Source organism: Gymnogyps californianus, chromosome 1 (genome assembly GCF_018139145.2).
Source record: "Gymnogyps californianus isolate 813 chromosome 1, ASM1813914v2, whole genome shotgun sequence".
Classification (NCBI taxonomy): Eukaryota; Metazoa; Chordata; class Aves; order Accipitriformes; family Cathartidae; genus Gymnogyps; species Gymnogyps californianus.
The window spans coordinates 180,718,796-180,745,701 of NC_059471.1; positions in this window are offsets into that span (position 1 = coordinate 180,718,796).

A 26,906-nucleotide genomic window follows, 5' to 3' on the forward strand; every position below is an offset into this window, starting at 1 on the left:
CAGCAAAGGGATAAAAAGCTGGGTGTACAAACAAAGCTGGGCTGTGCAGAGCACCACCGCGTTTTGCAGTGGTGTGTAAAAAAAGCAGTAATGTCAAAAGAGTTCTTTTCCTGTGTTTTTTAAGGAACGAAAGCAACCGAAGCTTTCTGCTAACACCTAGGTTCTGCCTTCTCCTGGATATTCCCAAGTGAGCTGGTTAGGGGATGCTCTAGCTTCCCTCAATGTCCATGGGAGCGCTGCCGCTGTAATTGACTGCAAAACTTGGGACAGTATCTCCTTCTCCGGTAGGTAAGGGAGAGCTGGAGTCTCTCACCCTCATTCACATTGGCTCGTTTTCTTCAATGGGATTCCCCTGAGAGTTAGATACCAAACTGCTCTCGCGGGTGAGATGCCCTGAGAATGGGGCCTTGAGAAAAAAAATAGTATTAAGGCAGACAGGTTGGAAGGGCTGTGCCACTCGCATACCCTCCAGGCCCACACTTAATGCAAACGCTGAGCGAAACAACAGATCTCAAGATACATCATTCCTCCAGCGAAGGTATACAACACCTACGGTGCCACTTAAATAAAATGGGAAGTGCAGATATTCAGCACCTTCCAAGGTTAGACAATCAAACCACAGTTAGCTATAGTAAAAAAAGAAATACGCTGAGAGATAGTAATTAAATTCCCTCCAAACAGGGCACATGTCTCCCCAGCATAGTTCTTTAATTGCCATCAGCTGCGTAAATCCTAGGAGCATCTTCGGCAAAATAAGTATCAACTTAGAGAATTGGTCATTGGAGAAGTATGCAAAGCCTGCAGAACACACACGCACACATGTGCGCACTAACCTTCTCCTGCAACCTTGATTTATTGAGCCTCTGCTTCACAGATAGCTGACATCTTAAAATAGGCTCCTAAAACTACAGTTCTGTTTGTTTGTTTGTTTGTTTGTTTGTTTTCCACCAAACGGACTGTAACAACTCCAGCCATAATCCATTAAAATCCAGGCTAGCAGGGTAAATGACTGTTACTGGAAGCCTGACTTGTCACGCTGCCACGAGCAGTGTGAAGCCCTGGGCTCTTCCTCCCAAGCCGGGGTTACATCATCTCACACACGCTCCTTTTACTAGCTGGCGTTTTGAGCTCCCTTCAAAAACGTCCACGAACGACGTACTGATGTACTCGCTGTTTTGCACCGTCAGGGTCCCTCCCCCAGGGAGAAGTTCCTGCTCTACCACAGACTTCCTCTGTGTCTTTGGGAAGATGCATACACCCAGGCATTTAAAGATATTTTAGGAACCTAAAGGCACAGACAGATGTTTGCAATAATATGTCAGACCAAAAAAACCCTGTGTTAATCCAGCAGCAGACACCTTGGCCATTCAGACACACCGGCTCAGCCAGCAGCACAACCTCCCGCACGAGGGGTGACACAGAGGCTCAAGGCAGGAACGGCATGAAACCACCCTGCATGAGGTGGCCGATCGGTGAATCATGGCAAACACAGACAGTAACACCCCGGTGATTTCTGCTCTAAAGGAAAAAATAAAGACTGGCTGTTTAAAGAGGGGATTCGGTTCAGAAGATTTTGAACTCTCCTTTCAATCAAAGGCAGAGTTATTTACCACTGCAAACAACCATTAAGTCCTAAGCCATTAAATCCTGTAGTGAAACAAGGACTGAAGCAAGAAATAACTGACTGGCCTAGATTCAGAGGCCGGTACAGATGAAAAGAGAAGTAGAAAAGCAGGTTCGAGGCATTTTTGCACCCCGTGATTTCTGGGGCTGGTTCAGTTTCTTCAATAGTCTCTTCCAAGGAGTTAGGTACTCCTCGTGTCCACGGGAGACCTGCTTCTCCTCTGGTCTCTTGGCAAAGTGACCAGATCCCACAACAGCAAGCTAAATAAAATGGATGTTTGTCCAACAAGAGTAAGAAATAAGAACATTTACAGAGGACAGAGAAAGGGTCAACGTGTCACTGCCTCTTTCTGGTTACCACTTAGCACTGCCTCCTTCTGGTTCCCCATTTAGACTGAGAATCGAGAAGGAATTATTCCAATTAAAACAGTGGTGCCAAATCAGTATGAGACCAGAAGGAGGACTGTGGTTTATCAGAGCAGCTTCATGATGAGATTCTTCAAAGCCCCAAAGACGCTGGCAGCACTCCTAACACACGCCGGGAACCTCTGAAGCCCTTACTGTAAACATTAGATTCCTCCTCCTCCACTGTCACAGCGCAACAGGGAGAGGGCAGAGGGAAAGGCGGACGGGATGAAGGAGTATCTGGTCCTAGAACACTTTGGCAGAGCTAAACTTGACATTTGCTCAGCTTTCGGAGCCGTGGCCGGTGTTCACACCCAGGCTCAGCCGCTCAGCCCCAGCGCGGGAGGCAGTAGGAAGCAGTCACCGTCAAGGTCAGATGGAGGATGTGGTGATTGCCCCTCCGAGTCGTCCCGGAGTTCATCAGGATATGAATGTGTCTGTGCAGGAGTAGGCACTGTTTCCAAAACGAAATCTGGACAGTGTTAATTTATCATGTCTAAGCCCGAGGCCTGAAATAACAGTTACCAGCATTTGTGGTTTTGTATACACTTTGAAAGTTCTGGGTAGCTGAAACTGGCTGGTTTTTTTCAAGAATTAAAGCACTTCTGACCTTCTTTTCAAATATTCTCTGTAAACATAATGAGAGATATAGGCACACATTTACTGGCTTTTCATGGGGGGGGGGAAGTGAACTGAGCATAAAGCAAACTGGCGAAGAGAGGGCAAAGGTAGCTCCGAACACAAAAGGTCTTGCTCTATTCCTTAAAGGTTCTCCTGTACTAACAGCAATTAGAAAGTTCAGCTGTAATTTCAGCCCTCATTCATATCGGACCTTGTCTCACCTTCAACAGGAAATAGGGACTGAGTTAGGAGAGCCTGAATATAATAGAAGTCTGTGGCTGTGGTGCACTGCTGCCATCAATATAAATCTGTCATAAACACACTCAGCGAGGAAGAGGAACTTCCATACACTGTGGCCTCTACATTTTTGGATGCAGACACAGATTTATGGCACATGGGAAGCAATAAGCCTTTGAGCCAACGTGGGCCTTGCGAGGGCGTGGGGCTGTGCAGACTGGTGTTCCTCGACTGAGCTGCACTTCCATAACTGCATTTGTAACCACCTCCTGCCGGACAAGGGAGCTGGGTCACAATAAGGCTAAGGAGATGGTCTCATTACTTTGGATTTTCACAACAAGGCGGTCTACAAAAGGAAAGCCAGAATTTTTAAGCTGGACTGGAATTGATTTGTTACATGGTCTTCAAACTGCCACCCTGCACGTCCATGCATATTAAATGATATCTTCTTTTTCTTTCATTCCTACATGGGATGGGAATGGGACACGCATGCAACCCAGGGCTAAGGGGCCATCCTCTATGAGGAAAGGTGGAAGAATCAGGCCCACAAAGCCATCACGATTCCAGTACAACTTTGTTAACCTTTCCAGCAAACTTCTAACCCCTTATAAAAAAAAGAGCCCTATCTAGAAGGCAGTTACATCAAGTGACTGGATTAAGGCAACTATTCTTCTGAATTACGGTATCTTAAGAGTCTTTTTACATAAAGGGAACTACAAATGAAAGCAGTTTTGAGCAAACTGAAAAACAGCTCAGTGTCACAATTAATTAAAAACAATTTTTCCAAGTCAGCCTAATAGAAGGCTTCCTACATGCAACCAGTAACTGATTAAGTGAGTGACTCAAGCAGTAAAATCACAGTTGGGCCTATTTTCTTCATCCTGGAAGGCCAAGTTCAATATTTTTCCTATGAGGCATGCCTTACTATAAAAAGAATGTGATGTTTGAACGTGAGTGTCTCTGCTCTCAGTGCTGGCACCCGAAGCCTTTCCTAGCCCTCCTGCCACATTTCAAGAGTGCAGGATGAATCACAATCATGTGGCTCACCTCCCTGCCAAATTCTTTTCTTCTGCTACCACTGCGAGTTCCTCTCAGACGGCTGCCAGCAGCGGCTGTCCCCCAGCCAAGACCACGGGGGCGAGTGTCAGCAGGAGAGACGGGGCTCCCTCCCTCCCTCCCCGCCTCCCTCCCTCCTTCTCCTCTGAGGAAACAAGCAGGCGCAGCGTTACAGACCTGTAATCACACGGCTAACTAAATAGGTGGTGGAGTAGGTCAAGAAGGAGAAAAGGAATAAGTAGGGAGCTGAAATGGCGGGAGAGAGAGGGGAAGGGGGACGTGTGGGGCCGGCTGGACGCTGCAGCCCGCACAGCGCTGCAAGGCGGCCAAGCATCGCATCCTCCCTCCCACCCACCCATAGACACACTCTTAATCCGTCCGTCCCGTAGCAGCTGGTCAGTACAATGCTGCTTTCAACCGGGCATGTTTCTTCAGCAACAGAGACCCCTGCACAACAGAGCTGCAAGGCTGCCTAACTCTATCATAACCTATTTTCCAAGGCTGTAGCATCAGGGCCCCAGTCTACGGCGGATGGGAGAGTGGGAAGAAAGGTATTAACTGAGAGGAGCTTGAGGAACATGAGCGCACAGGTCACATCATTTCACTTTGCAAAAGGTGAGAAAAGAGGATATCACGCATAACACTGTTCTGTGTGCCAAGTTCATGCTTGCAGCTGAGGTAAGAATAAATACACTTTACACGTGAAGGGGGGGCATGCTGCAATTAAAGCACGTGGGCTTCTGGATGTTTCAACAAGCAGTGGACATGTACAAAAACCGTGCAGAGCCACAGATGGGAGTTTTTCCTTTGTTTCCGAGAGCTGCCCACTGCGCTACCAAGGGCTGAGGTGAGGGCTGGGAGGGATCTGGCAGGACCAGCAAGCACTCTCAGAAGGGTGCAAGAGCAGCACTCACAGCCTCACCCCTGAGCTGCCCAGCCACCAGCCCTCCTGCCAGCCAAGCTCACAAACCCATGCCTCTGACAAAGGTTTTTACCTCAGCCGCAGAGAGGAATGCGAGGTTCTGTGCCCTTCTCTACAGTCTTTGCTACTGGCATTGATTTTATGCAGAAGGCACCCAGGAACTGCAGTATAAAATCCTGAAATAGGGTTTTAAGCAAAGAAAAAAAGATAGTGCATAGCACTTGCAAGTCATTATCAGCTGAATCCACCCGCTAGCTGCTATTGAGTACCTACAGCACAAAGAATACAGTCAGTACCCCTGGTAAAAATAAAATAATGGAAAATCCATGAACTCTTTAATGCAGAGCTTTCAGACAAAAGAATCCTGCCTTTCAGATGCTTTTCAAATAATGTGCTGATATTATTTATCTGTGCAAAAATCACTGCCCATCTTAAAGAAAGTATTTCCTTTTCATAAGAAGAATGGCTGCGACAGCCCAGAACACTAGACACAGGAGCAAGACTGGAGATTCAGGATCATAAAAGGTTCATTCTTTAAGGCACAACTAAAAACATCTCTAGCTGGCCTTACAGATCAGTGGTCTGCTTCTAAATGATTGAAAAATGATCAAGATGAACGTTTGGCCACTGGAAAAGCTTTACTAATCTTGGACGTTTTTACTTGCTTTAGGGTAGTGAAAAGGTTCTAGTTGAATAATACAGAACTAGCTTTATTTTTTTTTTCCAAATTATGCCCTGATTCTTATACGCAAGCACTGTCCCAATCTCTCTGATGGCTCTACGCTGATTTACACAGAGCTGAAACCTTGAACTTTTACAGCTTACCTTGTGCCATAAAGAATATGAGACTTAAAACGTGTACAGTAAATCTAGACTTATATTATTCTCTCAGGTTTATTCATTGTCCATAAAAGCAAGGAAGGAAAAGCACCCCAAAGGATACTAAACTCTGGAATCTCAGAGCTCTGGTGCTTTGTTCTGTGTACGCGGTGTTCCCACGCCCAGAGAGACCGGGCTCAGGGACGTCCCAGAAGTGAATGCCCACCTTCCTGAGACATTGCAGCTACACTGAGAACCCTGCTAACACTAGGATGAAAAGCTTGGACTGACTTCTCCCAATTTACATTGAATTAATCCCCTTTTTACTTAGTCTTCCCGTATCGGTTATGTATTTAACTTTCTCTGCCAAATGTCTCTCAGGTAGATTTTTACTACCAACCGACTGCCTCTGGGTCAGTTCAAAATAGGAATCACAGGCACACAGTCAACTTACTGACCACATGCTCGCTCTCTGAGAGCAGTTTAAGTGATGCCTTTTACCTTCCATTTGCAGCGGGCTAATGACACGTACGTGGCTGGCTACCGCCAGTCAGCCAACAGGCAAAACGGATCCCAGGTCCCACTCCTTTCGTGAGCTTTCTCTACGAAATAACACACTGCGGCTATCACAGCTCTGCCTGGCTTTGCAGGAGAGACACTGAATAAGAACACGTGAAACGCCCGGGGTCAACTGTTGCTCCTTTTCTGTAATGTGAGCAGCTCATTGACTACATTTTCCATTCTCAAAGTATTCCTTAGTACGGAGCCGAGGCAGAAACTGCTGGCAAGTTTCCACGTAAGAGAAAGGACAGTCTTTGAGAAAACATACTGTCAGTTTCTGAAACACCTTCACGATACTCTTTTCACCCTGCTGAAGGATAAAATCTTCAAAATACATTGTTTTTCTTGCAACCAATACGAAAATATATTAAGTACCTTGTAACATAATTTAAACTCCTGAAACACACTTATGGGTAATAGAAGCAGCAGAGTCTATCAGGCAGGGAATGAAGAATTGCAATACACCACCAATTCACTTTCTGCTGCCTAATTTCCTAATTGGGACAAGGGCATTCTCCTTTATACAATGCCCAAGAGATCTACACGTCAGAAATGTGGTATACATAGAAGATATTCAATTTTTCACTCTTGTAAAAAGTAATTCCCCAATCAGAGGTCCATAGGACTGAAAACAAAAATACCAGTTAATTCAGAAGAAAAAGAGACTATTTAAAATGTGGGTCACTCCATTTTAAATAAATGATTAATAACTTTCCCTAAATACATTACATTCTCTTAGTCTAGAATTTTCAGAAAGCTGAATAAATCATTGTTACCTCTGCCTTAATGGGAGAAAGCAGTATTTGTAGGCACCAATAAATTCTGGAAATAAAAGTGTCCAACTACAAGACCATACTATTCATGTTAGAAATATTCCCTTCCATCATTCTTGATAGCAAGTTGCTTTAGAAAACATAACAGACTGATCTGAGTCTTTGAACTAAAGCTAGTAAGTGGTTGCACTAAGGTTAGCACAGGACACAGCACCTTGGGTATACCTTGACTCCCATGGTGATCATGTAAGTAGGTGGTTCAGCACGAGTGGGTGGAAGAAAAACTGAAAGATTGTTTTTCAGCAAGACACCAAGAACAGAATTCAGCCCCAGCATCAGTAGGTACTGTTCCCATGGGGGTAGGCTGGGATAAGCCTGTTTCTATCAGCAAGTGTATCCTTTCAGATCAAGCAGTCCTGAAATGATGACTACCCCGACAAACAGCTTTTCAGTAAGAATTGTGTTCATATTGCCAGTTCACATTCAGCATCCCAAATGTCACTTGTAGGCTACTTCTCCAGAGGATGTTTTCAATTACTTGGCTGTTTTTCTTGTTTCACTTCCCCCTCTGTTCCTCCCAACTATTATTCAGTCCCTATAAGAGTATTTCTGTTGTGGCTATAACTTGGGCATGAGACACGTAAGTGTATACCCCGTCTGCACATGCAAGTTAATGATTCAGATTCTCTCATTACAGGCTGTTTATAAGCAGCTTTTAGCATTTCCTGGTCAGAAGAGATTTCTACTTTTCTGCCATACCAGAGCTCAATTAAACCATCTAATCAACTTGATCAGTTCAGACCAATTCATTCACCTCCACCTGCATTTGAGTAGTAAGTGACTTGGGGTTTTCCTTCTGGTGTTTTTTTTGTATGACAAAATAGCTATTCAAGTTTAGAGAAACATACGCCCATTTTTCCTTTGGACATTCAATAAATCTAATGCCTTTACTGCGACTGAAGAGGAAGGGAAGCTCTGGGACACTGCTCCAATACCATTCAGTGGACCTATTCGTTAGCAAACACAGCTGATTTGATGGGGTTGTGTTGTTTTGTTTTGTCGCTGGATCCACTACAAACACAAGCCATTGGCAGCTCAGCCAGCAACATATGAGAAGGGGCTTCCTCTCCTGCCGTAGAGTTCCTGGCTGCTTGAGCATGAACAGAAAAGGTGGATGGATGCCAATTGGCAAAACAGATAGAAATAGCAGCACATGACTCTAATACAAGCAGCAAAAAGACCAAGCACAAAACATCTCTCGCTCTCCCATTGACTAAAGTTGCTTTTGGCAAACAGCAGCAGGCTTTTGCATGCTTATTTCCCTCTGGTCAGGGAAGATAGCTTTAATTATGTAGCCATGCAAGGTAATACTGTACAGTCTCTGGCACTGTTGACGTACTAGGGTAGTAAATACAAGGGCAAAAGGACTGATCAGCTGTTAAGCAGCTCACAGATACTCCCCACCATGGCTTTCTAATCAAATTCCACATAAGGGGCGTAGCTGGAGGACTCCTCAGACCAATTCACATGCACTGCAGGAACGCATGGGAAAGGGTGTGCACCTACAGGGAAGGGAAATGTGTCAACAGCAGTGACGCAGTAATCCCAGCACATTTATTAAAGGCAGGTTCACTGGGATTCACATGCTTCCTTCATCAACAGTTCTTCATTAACAACTGCATGGAGCCTGCGCACGTTTCGGCGTATACAGAGTATGGCAGTGGGTGGACGATACTCTTTTAACAGTTTTCTTTCTTTCTCTTTTTTAGTTTCCTGCAGGATATTGGCAGCTAAAAACTGAAGCAGGCCAAGGCTGATCTTTCTACCACTTTGCAATGAGTATGAGGACTTGCAGGGCGATTTTTTCATAAATTTTTATTCTTATGATTGTTATTATGATTATTACTATGACTATTACTGTTCTGCTTCTAAGGATTCCTCCCCCACCCAACCAACATTTACATTGTGACCAACCAAAGCAAGATGGTTAATTCAGGGACTCCACAGAGCAAGGAAATATAATGCAAGATCATTCCCAAATCAGAGGTGACTTTTCTGCCATTTCTTTCTTTTTCTGCCATTTCCCATTTCTTAATGGGCTCATTTGATAAAAATCACAATTGCTATTTCTTTGTAAAAGCCTCTGGCAGATGTTTTGTTGCAGGAGGGATTGAGCAGAAAGGGATGGTGATCGGTGAAGTGTTTCACGCTGGGCAGTGACAGCTGATACAGATCTTCTAGGAAGACATGCACTCTCCTGAAGTACTAAATTTGGTGTCTGCACATTGGGAGACCACTAAGCACCTGAGGGCAGCACCAAGGGCTTGATCTAATCCTCAGTAACGCCAACTTTCCACTGACGTTGGTGGGCTCTGCATCAGCCTGATAAATGCACTTACTTACACTCAAGCCAGAATAAATGTGCTCAAGTACAGTATGAGCTTCTACAACATCTATTTTGATAGACAAACTCAGGCAACTTGATGTTTAGATTCACTGAAGACATGTATATGGCCTGTGATGGTATTAAAAGATGGCAACTGTGATGAGGTGTACGTGAGGATGCCAAGGTCAGCACTTAGCTCATGAGGATCCTGACCAAAGGATTTAAGACTGTCCTAGGATTGGTCCCCTATCCAGGCAGATTTCCAATGAAGTCAACATGGCACTGAAGACTGAGCCTTTAGTATCTTGTCGTTGGAGGCGGATCCTGTATGGTGCTCATATAAGATGAATATACAGAAAAGTAAGAATGCTCATCATAAGGTGTTCAGCGTCTTCAAGAATTCATTCCAGCCTGCATTACTATTGTTAGGAGGGAAGGCAAGAGAAGCTGAGTGCACTTACAAGATAGCTCCACTATTAGACTTACGCTATGTATACAGGAACGGTCCTGCTAGGGCAGAACAGATGTTGCTCTATCCCTGTATTCTTTTTCTGTAAGCAGATGCCTAGAAAAAGGACACACAGAGAAAGGATAATCCCCTGATACTCTCCAAGCCTTTAGTTATTTTAAGTTGTGGGGGCTCCTCAACCATATGCAGTCTTTGTGCCTTTAGTAACCCTCAAAGGATCTCCCTTCCATGAATTTCTCCAGTCTTCCCTTGAACCCTCATAAAATGTTAGCATCCAACATTCTGTGGCAAGGAGTTCCACTGATCTACAACCTGCAGTGTGAAGAAGCATCTCTGCTTGTTCTGAAATACACTACTACTGATTTTAGTTGATTCCACTCACTCCTGTCTTAGAAAGGCTAGTCAACAGCTAATCTCACCAACTCTCTCCATGCCTCTCATGACTTTGTAGACTCTTCTAAATCATCTCTTTCCCAGGCTGAAGAGTCCCAGCTTACTCAGTCATTCATCACAGGGTAGCCACTCATATGGCAGCCTCCTTGATCACCCTTTGAGCCGCCTTCTGTTCTACTACTTTCTTTCTAGGATGAGCAGACCAGAACCGCATGCCATATTTCCAAGATGCTGACAAACACATTAGCATACAGACTCCAACTTACCTTCAACTTGCATGCAACAATTTTGGTGGGGAGCTCAATACAAAGGGAGTCTAATTATAGGAAATGGTACCCTATAGCACCACAAATGGTACCACCTTAATAAAAATGTTTCTCTGAAAGACAAGTCAAATTTAAATGCACAGCTCTACAAGTTACACCTTGTTGTAGTGGAAAACAGTTCAAAGAAACAGTTGGTTGAATAGGTCTCACTACACATACAGAAATGCCGTGCTTTTTGCTGGGCTATGTGGGTGGGTGAGGAAGAAGGATCAGAGTGGAGTGAGGGAGGGGAGAACGGTGTGTTTTGTTTATAACTTGAGTGATTTGGAAGTGTGTGTGTTTTCCTGTGGGAAGTGCCTAGCTCTATCTCTAGTGATCTGAAATCAGTGTCAAAGGTTTGTGAATGGGTTACAGAATGAGCAATGGCACCTCCCATCGTTAGCTGTCTACATTTTTTATAACCACTTGCATACTTTTGGTCAACCACTGTAAAATAAACAGTCCTTCCCAAATGTTTTTGTTTTCTTTGACAGCACAGCAATAATTCACTTGGAATGCTGCAGAATATAATAGCACTTTAAAGCTGTTGTAAAGCTGCCTTTTTATGATTTATGTTTGAGTTGTTTTCAAGCAAAAAAGATGCCAGAGCTACAAAAGTATATGAAATTAGATGATGTATCATGTGTGCATGGACATGATATGTATGTGTGTGTGTGTGGGCTCAAGTGGGAGAGACTATTTTAAATAATTTTCATTTTGTGGGGAGGATCTGATCATTTGCCTGTGTCTTTGAAAAATGACTCAATGCAACAGCCAGATTAACTTTGCAACTACCAAAATCTAATCAAGATGACCAGAACGAGTCTCTTTCAACATGAACCCTTAGGACCTCATGGTTGCTACAGCCCTTGAGTAGAAAAACAATACAATCATAATTGGACCTTGCATCTGACCAGAAGAAACATTTTACAGATGGAACATTATATGACTGCAAATGCAATAGGGAAATCATACTCCAGGCTAGAGCAGAAACCTGTGAAAATTACTCCAGTGTCTGTTATCCTGTACTATCAGGGAGCGAGTCCATGTGACCACAGATGTTTATGTTCAGCCAGCATCGCTGTATTTATCTCTCTCATCTTCTTTCTGAAAACTCTTGTCTCCAGCCTGCACAACAAAGACCCTAAATCGTGCTGTATGGGGAACAGGAATAAGCTGTACATTAAGTTTGCTCTTGAAGGCTCAGAGGTTATCGGTTCGGCCATCACACCTGCATTCCTGACAAACAGCTGGAGACCCAGAGAGGCCTGGCCCAGCTCAGTGCTTCTCCAGCAGAGAGCAGTGATACACTGTCAGTGAGCTCAGCCCTGGAAAGCAGGGCAGCTTCCAAGCTCGAGAAAAGGCAAAGCTCAAAGCTGGCAAGCTTGCCAATGTGAATGTCAGAGGAGCTGGACTTGGAGAAACAGATGACAACGTGGGGTCATCTGAAAAGAAAACCATTAAAAACACCTGCAAAGGTAGTGCCTGAGCCAGCAGCCCTCACTTCAGGAGGAACACTCAGGTGAGCAAGAGCTCTCAGATCAGATATGCAATCCTTGTAGCATTTTGCACTATAAGCCAAGAAGTGCAGGGGGCATTTGCACCATAAACTCCACCTGCCTCCAAATTAGTATCTAATACTCTCTGGCAGCTATTGCTAAAGATGCTTATACCTGTTCAAGTGATGTCAAGGAGAAGATGCCATGCTGCCAAGAGAACAGCATCTCTTACAAACTGCGTTTGAAATGCCATAGTCACTGTAAATTTGACCAGCTCAGGTTGTGAGCAAGGCAAGATTTGCAGGCAGAAATAGACTCTTTTACTAGACCAGCCAATACTGACTTAAAAAAACCCAACAAGCTTGTCTCAATCTTTGTCCTGTATATAAGCTGCTTCACATAGTACAAAGACAGGCTTACACATATACACATGCACGTCTACACACATTGACACTTCACCTTTTACACGTCGCACGTATTTTATCCTTGTATATATTCTCAATAGCCACCACTAGTAGTAACAAAGTCAAAATGTGAATCCCTCTTAGGCAATAAAGGTACTGAATGTTAAATTACAGATTTCATTTCTGCAGTCTAAGCAACAGGTAGATGATGGCCTTACCTGTCCCAACCGCAAAGGAACTGATCTGGACCCCTAGAAGCAGGCCTTCCCAGGTAGAAAGGTTTTCCTCTGTCCCATGTGCTAGTAAAATAAATGTTTTTCATCTAAAGATCTCAAAATATTTCACAAAGCGAAACACTGCAATTACCATTGCTATTTTACACACGATGAAAACTGAAGCACACAAAGTACACTGTGTGGACTGAGGACATGAAGCTGGGCAGGCAAGTTTTGTGTCGTACACTGATGCTTCCCAGCCTGCTTGTAGCCAGGACACCTGGCCACTGCTTTTTTGCCTGCCACGTTGCCTTGGCGCTCTGCCACTGCCGCCTCGACATCCCTAGCCACTTCACTCTCTCCCCTCTGTCCTGTCAACATCTGCCTGCTTTCTCCTCCCTGGCTGCTGCCTCATCTCTCCCTCACCCTCCCGTGACAGCAGCGTTGGTGGGAATGCTCATGCTCACTGCAGAGCTTTCAAGCCGGTGCTCCCGGCAGCGCCCTGGCTCGGCAGGCGACCTGTTCTAGTGAGAGCCACCTCCTTGGGTGACAGCAGCCAATTTAAATCATAACTCATCTCTTCTGGCTTTGTGTCCCACATGTAGACACAAGTCTGCTCTTACAGAGGAAAAAAACACACAGCATCCATTATATCACACAAATCGTATTATCTGAAAAGCACTGTTAGGCCAGCCTTAATATTTGAGCTATAAGGCCATTTCACACCAGCTACCACCAAAAGAAGGCTGTTATGTCAGCGGGCAGCTTCATGAATCAAGTGCATGCATGCATACACACACCCTCCACCCCTCCCCATGGCCACTTCACCTCGCCTAGAGCAGCAAAGGAGTCTCTCTTGTCTTAATGAAACCTAGGCAGGAACTGCTCTTTAAGCAATGACGGTTCAGTCAGAGCTGTCTCTGGGTTATATATAGCTGTATAACCTGGCTAGCTAGTCTCTCTTTCCACCCATGTGCAAGATAAGGAAAGCTTGTGAATCCTGCTACACGCCCCAGTTGCAGGGCATGGCTGGGATGTAGGAGAAAAGGTGGTGGTGAGAGCCTTGCTGGTGCTGGTAGGAACCAGACTGGCTTCCCTTCTGCTGGAGCCTATCTGGGTGGTGGCAGGGCTGGGGAGTTCAGGCAAGCATGTATCCTCCACTGCAGTAACCCAGAGAGATGCTGGCCACTGGCTCCAAATGAGGAGCTCGTCTTGATTCCTCCTACTTTCCTCCTCCTCGTTCCTGCCTTGGTAGCCCTGAGATATTTCCAGGTCTGCATCTACTACAAAACTTCTCTGTAAAACTGTTGAGGCAATAGAAACGTGTAAGAATTACATCAAGACAGAATTTCACAGTGGTAAATATGGGATTCTGCTGTTCTCTCCTCTCATTTCACCATATCCTGCCTGAAGTAATCCTATGCTTTTTGGTCTCAAGTATGCATGTGGGTGCAATTCCTTTTTTACTCAAATAACCACATACTCTTTCTGCATCTTGTGGGCACATGACCCTGCAGGATACAGCATGAATGAGAAGGGTCTGAGAGACAGCTTTGTCTTCTGTAATGGTCCCCAGCTTTCCCCATGACTGGGCAACAGCGCTAAGGAGAAGGAAACCCTTGCTTTCTCCATCAGCCTGGGCTGTACTGCCGAGTGGCATGTTGTATCTATGGATCACGCTAGATGGTCCTATAGACACCATGTAGCCTCTAATCAGCAGATCAGTAGCCTAAATGGCAAGAAAAATAACCATGAAAGCAGAAACTAAGGACTTTTTTGGTCAGATCCTTTGCCACACACTGACCTTACACCCTCCCCTTGCAGCCAACATCCTTGTTTCTGTTTGAATTTAAAAATGATACAAGCCTATCTATTTGCCATCAGCATTTTGAAATTTAAGTCTGGCACCACTTGGAAAGGTGAAGAGCTATTTTTTCTATTATTATTATTATAAAGAGAGCTGATATTATTTCAAGGACAGCCTCTGTTTGGGCTTTCTGATATCCTCTCACCAAGAGAGCTTGAGGTGACAATGATCTCCTTTCGCCAGGTACCTGGAAGGCATAAAAAGAGCAAAACACTCCTCTGTGCACATAGCGGGGGAAAAACTTTGGAGCAGATGGTTGTCTGCTCCAGCAAAAATTCTGGTTTTAATTGGTATTTTTTGTAGTTCACTGCTCATCAGTACCATTATGGTTCATACTGGCACATCTTTGTAAGCCTCAAGCCCTTGTGGTGACCTTTTGTGCTTTCAGGAGGAGCAAGAAAACACATCTTTTTCATAACGTTGAGGAAATGTGAGAAAAAAAAACCAGCTAGAGTTTTCATCCAGGATGGTGACCCCCAAGATAGTGATGAGGTACTATGTCTGTAACAGTGCTTGTTACCAAGCCTGTAAGAAGCAGAGTGATGCTCTCAGTATCCATTACACGTTCCACCTTCAAGGAGTGGTTCATGCAACAGCTGGAACCAAGAGCTTTAGGCCACCTTCCTGAGTTGAGCATTCAAGGATACAGCCCAGGAAGAAGGACCAGGGTGGCACCTTTCCCCAAAGGCACACACACAGCAAGGTGAATTTTGGTGGGCTGCCTCAAATCAAGCAACACTCCGCGTTTCACATTCCTCATGGCGATCATGATCTCCTGCCACTATGAGAGATTCCCTTCGAAGTGATCCTACCCTGGGCCCCAAAAGCATCTATCACCCTGCTCCCTCCTCGCTCTGCCACCACCCTTGGCCACGTTTGCGGGCAGCAGCAAGTAAAGCAGTGCTCGGCACACCTCAAGCCCGGGCTCCTCAGCTAGGGAAGAATGCGGGCTGCTGCGCCGGCTGAAAGGCTTGGGAAAGTGCAGCCCTGCTGTTTCATGTCAACATTCCTCCCCCTCTGCCTTTCCCAAGGTCTCCGGCAGAAAATCCTTTTTTGTTCTTATCAGTTCAAACAAGAACAATGAATTCCTCAAGCCCGCAAGAATGTGACAAGGTGCCAACAAAGCCAACCAGGAAGGTGATGTATGGTCTATAGGCTGCAGCTCAAATAAATCACTTCACAAACCAGTGCTGCAAGGAGGGAATTCAAACAGCTTAGAGCCTCTATTTCTAGCTCTCCCCTTCAGATTTTCACCTGCCAAGTATCCTGAATAAAAGCAGTATGTGTGATGCTAAAATGCTGCATGTCCTTTGCTTTTGTTACCCAGAATAAATGTGCAGCGTCTAATTAAATCAATATTACAGCAGTGTGTCTGCACAGACTTGGTGAAGGCAGAGTTGCAGTTTCCATTATAAACCCCTATATTCGAGAGTTTACAACTGGCTGTAAAACTGGCTCACTGAGCAGAACTTGGCACACGCAGCTGTCAGCCAGGGAGCAAATGATTTTTACCATATTTCAAAAATAATTGGTTTGGCTCTTTTAAAATCATACTAATGTTTTTTAAAAAAAATGAGGTTACCACGTCTGGATGCTTTTTAGTATATAGCTTCCATTTCTACAAAGAAACACTGATGTCCTAGTCAGCTAGTCTGATTGGGAAAATAAAAGAATAATGACCACCACGTTCAGTCATAAAAAGGCAGCTTAGCAGGTACATATTCTGCTTGTGCCAGGATTCAGATGTCTCTTGGACAATATGCCTTCTAGACAGAATTCACATGATGCTCGACATTGAAGAAATGAGAAGAAGAATTATTTCATGCTAAATTACACACACGATGGTGAAAATTCACAGTCCAGACAGAATGGCAAGCAGGTGTCTAAGATGCTCAGCCCACACATGGGCTCTTTACCAGCCAGCGATTGAAATGAAGCATGCCTCGCCTTGTCGTAAGTTAGGGGCTCCTCAATTTGGTTTGGCCCGTGCATTCCTACCGGTGCAGCAGCAGCAGTGCCCAGCCCTGTGCAGGCACAGTGCACATGCAGGAGGTGCTCAGCGGTGCAGGCAGCAACTGGGTAGCCCTCTGGAAGAGCCTGTATGCTATTACTGGTAAGTATAGCACAGCTCTGGCCCGAGGGAGCAAACTTTCTGGAACAACCACCCGTGACTCACCATCAAACTTTCTCATGTATTACTAATGTTGCCACACTGAACCAATCATTTGAAAAATAGCAGGTGTTTAAAATGGTTCACACCATGTACCCTTTTCTTAGCCAGAGACCTGCATGGACTTTATCGGGCCAGGTCTGTGTGGAGTGAGCACAGAATGGCTGCAGAGGGGGAATCTGCCTGCCGGAGCCAAGGCCCACCACGGGCCACAACCCTGCACCGTTGTTCTCACCCAAGGCAGGGGGGCTGCAGGAAATAATGGCTTACAGCTTGCTAGTGTGGATTTGTCATACCTCCCCAACCCTGTCCCTTAGCACTAACCTATATTAGCATGAAAAACCTTGTTGGTGCTACACCCAGGGCATCCAGCTCTCTGCCTGTAGCTCCTCCACATAACCCTGACATGGTGCTTCGTTGGTGCAGAGAACATCTTCACCACGGATGGATTTTTCCTATTTGACATCACCTCAGCTCAGGAGACGCACTACTCGGCAGACACTCCAGCACTGCTCCTGCTCCATCATCTACCTCATCTACATCCTGCCCCACCAGTATACATACCATTGGGATGCCAGTTGCAACAGGTACACGAAAAGCGTGCATCCCTGTCTTGCCTATGTATCCTCAGAAAAGAAAGCACCACTGTATCTCCTGCTGTTGGCCTGTGGCAATCAGGCTTTGCTGGATTTGCCAGGTCTAAGTTGGCCGTGTTTGCCATCTAGTAAATAAGGAAGAAATAACATACCTGACTGTGCTGGTTTTGGCTGGGATAGAGTTAATTTTTTTCATAGTAGCTAGTATGAGGCTATGTTTTGGATTTGTGCTGAAAACAGTGTTGATTGATAATACAGGGATGTTTTAATTACTGCTGAGCAGTGCTTACACAGAGTCAAGGCCTCTTCTGCTTCTCACACCACCCCACCGGAGAGTAGGCTGGGGGTGCACAAGAAGTTGGGAGGGGACACAGCCGGGACAGCTGACCCCAACTGACCAAAGGGATATTCCATACCATATGACGTCATGCTCAGCATATAAAGCTGGGGGAAGAAGGAGGAGGTGTGGGGAGGACATTTGGAGTGATGGCGTTTGTCTTCCCAAGTAACCGTTACACGTGATGGAGCCCTGCTTTCCTGGAGACAGCTGAACACCTGCCTGCCGATGGGAAGGAGTGAATTAATTCCTTGTTTTGCTTTGCTTGTGCGCGCAGCTTTTGCTTTACCAATTAAACTGTCTTTATCTCAACCCACGAGTTTTCTCACTTTTACCCTGCCAATTCTCTCCACCATCCCACCAGGACAGGGGGAGTGACCAAGCAGCTGCATGGTGCTTAGTTGCCGGCTGGGGTTAAACCACGACACTGACTGATGGCGCATGGTGCTTTTCAGATCAACTTTTACTGCTTGTGTTAATAACTGATAATGCACCAGCAAGTATGCTGCAGAGCACTGAAAAAAGCTATGACATCTCTGTAATAAGAAATCTTAGTATGGCTCTGGATTACTACATTTTTCCTAACGAATGGGGAGAGACAGAGTTGGCGTTGTGTGAGGCTCCAGCCTACTGGCCACCTCTTAAAATGGCTTCAGTTGAAGCAGGACTTGGTCCTCCACCTTTAATGGACAGACTTGCACATCTTTGAAGAAGCAGTCTTCTTTAACTACGCACAGATATGTTTCAAAAAAAAAAATAATGCCTGCCCTAAATACATATTTTATACAACATACCAAAGCATTCAAGTAACTAATTCATATGCTGGGTTGAAATGGCTTATTTGGAACCACTGCAGTCTGCTGAGCGTGTCGTACGGGACAGGAAAAAGTCCTCCTCAGAGATTCCTATGTAAAAGTTATTCTATCAGAATGGGAAAGGTTCCCTTCTGATACTCACCTTGCCACTTGTACTGACTGGAGGAGTACCTGTGGGCATGGATCTAAGCCTGGAAATACTCATGGATATGAGTTCCCCTGGATTATGCCAGTCAAAACCATCATTCCAGAAATGCAGCATTCCTGATGGGTGAGGTGTGGCAACAACAGAGGTGAAACGTGGCATGGAGCCCAAGCTCATTCCCTGAGACATCATGATCAGGCTGAGCTCTGTGCCACTTTGGTGGGACTGGGGGAGAGGCAGGGAATGGGAGGAGGAGAGGAAAGCTGGGCTACTGGGGCCAGCAAGGTAGGTTACGGAAGCAACAGTCCAGACTGGGAGTGGATGGGATGCTGAAGAGGAGAGACGATGGCAATGAAGGCTGGTAGAAAAACAGTTGGGAGCTACCACCTTGAAAGACTGGTGCACTAAGTTCCATGACGTGTCCTGTGATACTTGGTGAGTTTCTTAAACTCTCAGATGCTGGAGCCAAATGCATATATAAAAATATTAAAATACATCACCATTAAACTATTTTTAAAGAAAAAGCTCAAAATCCTGAAGGCAAATATAAAAGCAGCTTCTCTTTTAAGTCTCTTATGATTCCTAGCCAATCTCATGAAGCCTGGTATATACGTTCTCTTTTAGAAAAACTTCTGTACAGCTACAGAAATTACATACAGAAGGCACCGAGGCACTTTTCAAAATCACATACATAGTTTTTACATAAGAGAGCTTTTGATGTTTTAAGAGAAATGACAACTAAGGGGCAAAGAAGAGGAACACCAAGGAACAGAAACTATTTTTACATTATCACTATACATTTACATTTTACATTACTTATGAAGTGTTGACTGTGTCTACCTGCTCGACAGTCTGCTGGCCCAGCTTAATAGAAATTACAAAAATACAAAGCCATTTCAAGTAAAATATGTAATTTTATTGTACTCTTAATTCACTTTTGCCTTTCATTTGTAATTCAGACCTTACTAAATTATTCATGTACACCACATAAAGATAAAAAAGCCTAAAAAAACGAAAATTAGCTCCATTCTTCTATGAAATCACTTTTTTATATCAAGCTTGAAGAACACCAAGGGAATCTTAGCTAACAGAGACAGTATGTTAATCCATTTCACCTCAACAGCACAAGGTCTTAGCACATATTACAAGCAAAAATGCTCTTTAGCATCCTCTTATTCTCACCTCATAAAACAAACAAGTGAAGTTTGTGCCATTTGGCACAAAACTCCCAGCTCAAGAAAGGCCCCAAATGACATAAAAGCAGATGTCACAGGCCGGGGCTGAATTGCAGTAAATAGCCTCCCATCATGAGTGCTATCTATCTCCTGTGCCTAACACAGGTATATTCTGCTGCAGCATCTTACTCAAATAAATACATATTTGCATAGCAAATGAATGCACATTTTTAATATAAACAAATGATGCAGTATGATTAATTAGCAATTTCCACCTCCGAAATACTGTCAAAAAAGAGTCAACTGACCGCCTAACAAAATTACAGCTCAAAAGTAATATTTAACAAAATCCTGTATGCAGTTTATCATGTACTAATTTTGTGATGTCTGTTAAAGGAGAAACTCATTTTCCATGTGACCTAAATAAGCACTTTCATCTGGGGGGAAGAGGGATAAATGACCTAATCCTGCTTGTTGCCAATTTGAATTCACCATGCTCTCAGAAGGACTTCACTGACAACTGACAGTACTCGGCACCTGGAGCTCAGAGACCTCACAGAGTTTCCAAACAGTTGGAGCAGGGCTGCAAAGGTCTCTCATAATGAAAACGAGTGACTGGTAATATGGTATGCTCGATCCTCCGCTGTTAATTACAGTAATGTCTTGTTTAGTTGGTTACGAGTATCATGTTATTAGTAAAATCTCTGCATCATTATTCAAATCTCAAATGCTCTCTCTTCTCTATTACCTCTTTCCTAAAAAGATGAGAATGGGCATTCCAGTTAGACTATCAAGGCCAGTATCCCTTCTGAAATGGTTGCCAGTGAGGAACACTTAGGGAAGAGCATATGAGTAAGACAAGCACATAGTGATATTTCCCATAATGCTGCCTCAGTTTTCAATGATTTATGGCTCTGGGACTTCCTGAACCTAAGCTCTGGTACTGAATAGCTCAAGATAAAAATCATATTCTTTGAATCTGTCCAATTAATCTTCGAATTCCCATAAAAACTTTCAGTTTCAGCAACATCCTGTAATAAGGGGTTTCAGTATGCCTATGACAAAGCATCTTCTTTTGTTTCTTTCAGATTTTCATTAAATGACTCCCAGTTCTGTTACCAGAATGACAGTGAACATTTCCCCTTCTGTGTGCCACAACTGATTTTTGAGACGCCCTAAACACATCCTCCCCACAGCCATCTTCCCTCCTGGCCGAAGAGCTCTGCTCTGTTTGATTCTTCACCTGAAATTCATTCTACACCTTTAACTATCCATTTTACTCTCCTGTGTGTCTTTTCCAGTCCTACTCTCCTCTTAATTCCTCACACCCTCTACGCTCTCATTTTTGGCCAGCAGAGGAGAGCCTCCACGATGGCTGAGGAATGCTCAGTGGAGTCTGGAGGAGACCTGAAGTTTCCTTTGGCTGTGTCTAGACTGAGTGGCGGCTGAATGCTGTGGTGTGCCAATTGTCCACATCAGAGATGTGGCTTGAGCATGCCATGGCTCCATTCTGGCCCATGCATTCTGGTTTCCTTTGCACAGAGAAAAGCGCGTGTGTTTTGGGGAAGGAAAGAGTCGGAGGCTGGTCCGCTCCTGGGTCTTGCCTGGTCATGGATTTGGAACATGGTTGGCGTGCACATCTGGAGTTAGGAGCTCACAAACACTCTCAAGTCCACTAATTTATATGTAACGTTTTTATTCCCATAAAGCTGCTAATGACTGGCCTGGCTGCTTGGGTAAGTAACAATCCCTTTTGCTCTGAGGGTCAAGCAGCACATGCGAAGTCACCCTGACTTTGTCCTTTACACCTCAATGGAGAGTGGCGGTGCTTTTCTGATGATAGCATGAACTCAGGCATCCTAAAAATCCTGCGTGCCCTTTCAGCACACAGCTCCAGGAAGAAGCCTGTTGCTATCTCAACTTCCCAGTGTCAGTCACATAACTTTGCCCCAAAGACAGGGCATAAGCTGTATGGCAGTGGCTTGAAACCTGGTGCCAGCTCATCCCTTTTGTCCCTTTCCTTCTCTGGCTTGCTGACTGCAAGCCTTTCCTGTGACTGTACAGAACATAGCACATTTTGGAAACACCTGCACTGGAATCATCGCACACCAAGTCTCTGTCCTCCCCTGCAAAACATCAACTCAGCTGCAATCTTTCCTCAGGACCTCTGGCTTCCCCAAAAGTTCATTCTGCAGAAGGCAGAGGAGATAAGGTAAAACTGGGGACAGTCACACAGGTTTCACCTTGTTCTCTTTACAGATCTACAGAGATTAACCAGAAACAAAAATACAGCCTGTGGCTGTTTCATCAAGTTACCAGTGTTTCCAAGACTCGTGCTAAGCATGCAAAGTACGTATTCTCGGACTTATTTTTGTTTACGGTTTCTTTGCTTTTTAAACCAAGCTTTTTAAATTCCCATTAAGGAATCATGCACTGCATATGCAGGCTAAATTAGTTTTGCAGCAACCCGCCTTTGCCCTGAGCTGCTCCAAATTGCCCCTGTTGACATTCCAGTTGTTTTGGAAAACCCAGGATCTGTCAAATGGTAACATGGACTTCCTGCTGTTAAACCGTCCCCTTCAGCCAAGGAGACAGGAGCGCAAAGGATCTGGTTTCTCTTCTGATAGCTTCAGTAACTGGACCTAAATTGGAACTGGAGTGGAATTTCGTGGTGAAAACAGAAACACTGTCATCACATTGTCTCTGCGTAGAGCCCCGGACAGATTTGCACGCTCAGTAGATTTTTATGTCCACTTTAACATCTGCTGTTCTCCAGAGAGTTAAAAAAATGGGGAAATTAAACCACCATTGAGCTACATTAACATGACAGAGGCAGGTACTGCATTATTTGGCAATGTTTTCATGGCTTGAATTAACCCGACCATAAATATATATTTTAAAATGTGTAACTGGTCCCCCATCTTTGACTGGAACCTCCATAAAATGTTATATAAATCTACTTTAACATATGCTCAATTTCACAAATTGCTGTTTAAAGGCTACATGTCTACGGTGCAGAAGTTGATGCAGGAGGAGGAACAACCCTGTAGGGAACAGGACTGATAGATTTCGATGCTGTTCCTGGTTGTGTTAAAGACTTTCTATACTTCTCTGAGCAAAACAATGAATCTAATTTTTGCTGACTATAAAAGGGGATATTACTGCCTTGTATCTATTCCAGCTTAGGTCACAAACCTTTATGGAAGTGCTCAGACTTTGCTGCAATAGGTAAAGACTATGTTTTCATATGTTATAGGGGATAAAGAATCTGTACTGCTTGAATATATTAGAAAACATCTCTAATTCATGCAGTCTTCCACTGACATAAACCAGAGAAAAAGGAAAAAAACCCTTCTAATCAGGTGGAGACAGTAACTGTGCAGTACTGCAGAACATGCTCTAACCCGACACTTCCCTACCGTCCCTGCTGCCAGCAGGACTTGGCCTGTGCAAGGGAAAGCTGCTGCTGCCCTCCCTGTAAGCTCCGGAGGAGAGCTACCACAGAGGTACCTCTGCTACCCCATCTGCTTGGGGACCTGCCTCCTTGCCTGGCAGCCCACCCGAGTGGTGCAGTTCACCCCCCAGCACCCACGGAGGGCATTCGGGTCTGAATCACGTAATTTAAATTTTGTGCATTGTGCTTGTGCAAAATCATCTGTGGAACAAGTCAACCGACTCAACAGACTTCTACCACAGGTATATCTGACTTGTTGTTTTCAAAGGGTGGTTTTAATTCATATCTTTGCCTTTTTTTGTTGTGTTTGGGTTTTTGGGATTTTTTTTTTGAAGAGGAGGAAGAATAGAATCATAGAATCACTTAGGTTGGAAAAGACCTTTAAGATCATTGAGTCCAACCATAAAGAAGAGCAGTGCAGTAGGCATTATTTTCTTGCTCTGCCTGTATTCATTACATCTCACCTTATGATACTGGGATGAAATTCAGTGAATCTAAATGTAACTTCTACCACAATACTACCTGAAATTCAGCATGTTCACAATTCTTTCTATCTGACTAAGTACACTTCATTATCTATAAGTAACCCTGAACATTTGGAAATGTTTGGGTATAATATGAAAAGTTTTTCACATACAGAACTTATTTGCAACATGCTAAAGGTTATTCTCTCTCACAGACACATATAGATGGGTATATATATGTATGATAATGGAAATGGAGATGTAGGTGCACTGCTATGGAATTGAAGATGTGCTGTTATGTGACAAATTGTCCTACACTCATGTTCATTAAAAATGCTAATATTTCTAGTCAGTGTTCAGAAAAGTTCTCCTACAGCATACTACCATATACTGGCATATCTAAAGCATGTAAAGAACTGACAGAAAGCACACAGAAACAACTGCAGTTTCTCTGCATATAAGAGAAATGATAATTTTGATTTGTGTCATGTAAAAAGGTGTTAAAGTTGGAGACACACTTCCAGTCCAGGGGTCCCAGATACTTTACATCCATCAAAATACATATTCTTTACTGTAGAATATGTTGGAACTGCTATTTCAGCTGAAATTTCTTATTATTTAAATATTAACTATAATATAGAAGCATACTGAACTATAAATTAAGACCTTAAGAGCACTTGCAGTGAGTCAGAATAAAAATCTATTTCTAGAGTAGTGCCAGCTCAGACAGTGGCTAATAATGGATGCTGAGGAAAACTACACGTGGCAAATATGGAATGACACTTCCTGCATTTTTGAAGTGGGAGATGGCATTAAGTCCACTGAGTTTAAAAATAACTTCTGTATAAGGTCTGTAAAAATCCTTTTTCTGTATCTTACTTTTTTCTTTGAATTTGTCTAACAGTTTCGTAAACCAATTTACACATCTGACATGAAGAACTTCTATGCTAATGAGCTCAACAATTTAACTGTGTTGTGTGAAAAAAATACTTCTTGTTGTTTGTTTTTACCCTAACCATTTCTGTTGGTCTTCTAGTTGTTATATTTTGAGAAGCAATAAATAATGATTTTCCATTCATGTCCTATACAGAATTAATCAGATTTACAGGTCTCTCATACTTCTTTTTCAGTTCTGTCTTATTTTTAGTTGAGAAGACCTGGTCTACTTATCTCCCCTTGTGGGGAAATAATTCTGTACCTCTGAACAATCTAATATTCAACTGCATTTCTTCAGGTCCATTATTATTTGTAGTGTTCAAATCCCTTCAAAATCCAAGTGCACCACTGAGTTATCTATGCCAGAATTACGTCTTACATTTTGTTCTCTATTCCTCTCCTAACAATTATTAATATTTTATTCCCTTCTTTTGACCACTGCTGTCACAGAACCGACATTTTGCAAGAATCCATCATGACTCCAAGTTCTCTTTCCTGTCTAGAAATAACTAACTCAGAGCTCACCTTTGCAAAGGCAGAGCTTCTTCCCATTACCTTGAACACTGCAACACAAAGTGCTGCATGCCATCGCACTGCCAAGCCATTCAGTACCATGAGTTCCTTCTTCAACTGCTCACAATCCATTTTAGTACTAACCAATTTTTATTATCACCAATTCATAACTTCGCACAACTAGTTTCAAAATCACAAATTTTGAGCAGCATAGGTCCCAGCACAATTCCTGCTGAAAGTATACTGGTAGCTCCCCTCCATTGTAAAAGTAGCCCAGAAGAGGACCTTCTCTCTCATTCCCTGACCACTTAATTCCTTTAAAGCACTCAGTGAATAACACTGAAAAAAACTGTTTAGGAAAACCAGACATATCACATTGATTGAACCATCCCTAGCCACACACTTACTAGTTTTCTCTCAGAGAATTCCAACAGGTTTGTGATACACAATGCCTTTCTAAAAAAGCTTATTGCTTTTCTTACTTTTTTTACTCATTTTTCCTATCAGTATTATACTTACCCAAGTCTCTACAATTTTATTCTTTTTCATAGCTTATATCTATTTGCCTGGTGTGGTGATCAGACCTACTAGCCTGTAGTTCCAGGAGCTCTCTTGGTGTCAGAAAGGCTGACACCACCTTCTCTGGGGCTGAGCCACTTACTCCATGCCCTACAGCTAGGGCTTTGCTGTAGGAAGTTTGGAAATTTCATATTTCAGTTTGATCTGACTTCTTCGGAGAACACTATTTGGTCCTGACAATGTGTCACTACTGATTTATTGATCTGTTTGAAAACTCCTTCACCTGCATTTCAACTTTAGACAGCTCCCCAAAATCATTCACTGTAAAGAAAGGTTTTGGTGTGGAAATCCTCTTAAATTCTTATAAGATGTCTAGAATTCATATCTCTCTACTCCTGTAGCCTTGCCTTACTTGAGCTCTCCTTTTACTTGTTCAAGATTCATTGCCTCTACAGACTCTTCAATGACCTCCTGTTTCCAGCGTGTTTGAAAGTGTTTTTATTAGTACGTCCAAGTCTTTAACAGGCTCAGCACCTTTTTAGGCCTGCTTCATCAATGCTTCCCATTTAACATGCTTCATATTTAACATAAACATATTTTCCTTTCTCCTTCATTTGGACATGACTTCTACTTTTTGAAGACTATTTATTTAAAATTGTCCTCTCCACTCATCTCCTTAAAAATGGCAACCTTTTCACAATCCTATTTTTGATAGCTGTTATATAAATACTTTGAACACTTAAGATGTCTGTAAGCAGTCCTCCTGCCGAGTGAAAGTCATTTCACTCTGTTGACTCTTCCTTTTAATTCCCTTTTAACTTCAGTGTTATGTTGTTCCTTCTTACGAACTCCAGATATGACTCTGGAGAAATTACAGGGAAGTAGAAGAACAAGGATGACTCAGTAGGACATCTTTACCCAGTATGACTATGACTGTATGGATTTTATATATGCTGGTTTTATATAGGATAATTTGAGGTTCCTTCTCCCAAGGACCAATAAAACGCTCTTTGCTCTGGAATCGTGCATTCATGTACAGACCCAATGATGAGTGACTGAGTATTGCTGGGCTTTAAACACTTGTTGATTAGCGTACATCAAATGAGTCTGTGGCATCAGCTTCAGCTCCTCATGAATATTATTCCTCAGTTCAAACATATATTTTTGAGGATTTCAGCGAAAAGACTCCAGAGCCTGTATTTAAATCTACCCTTCAACAGCTTTAAG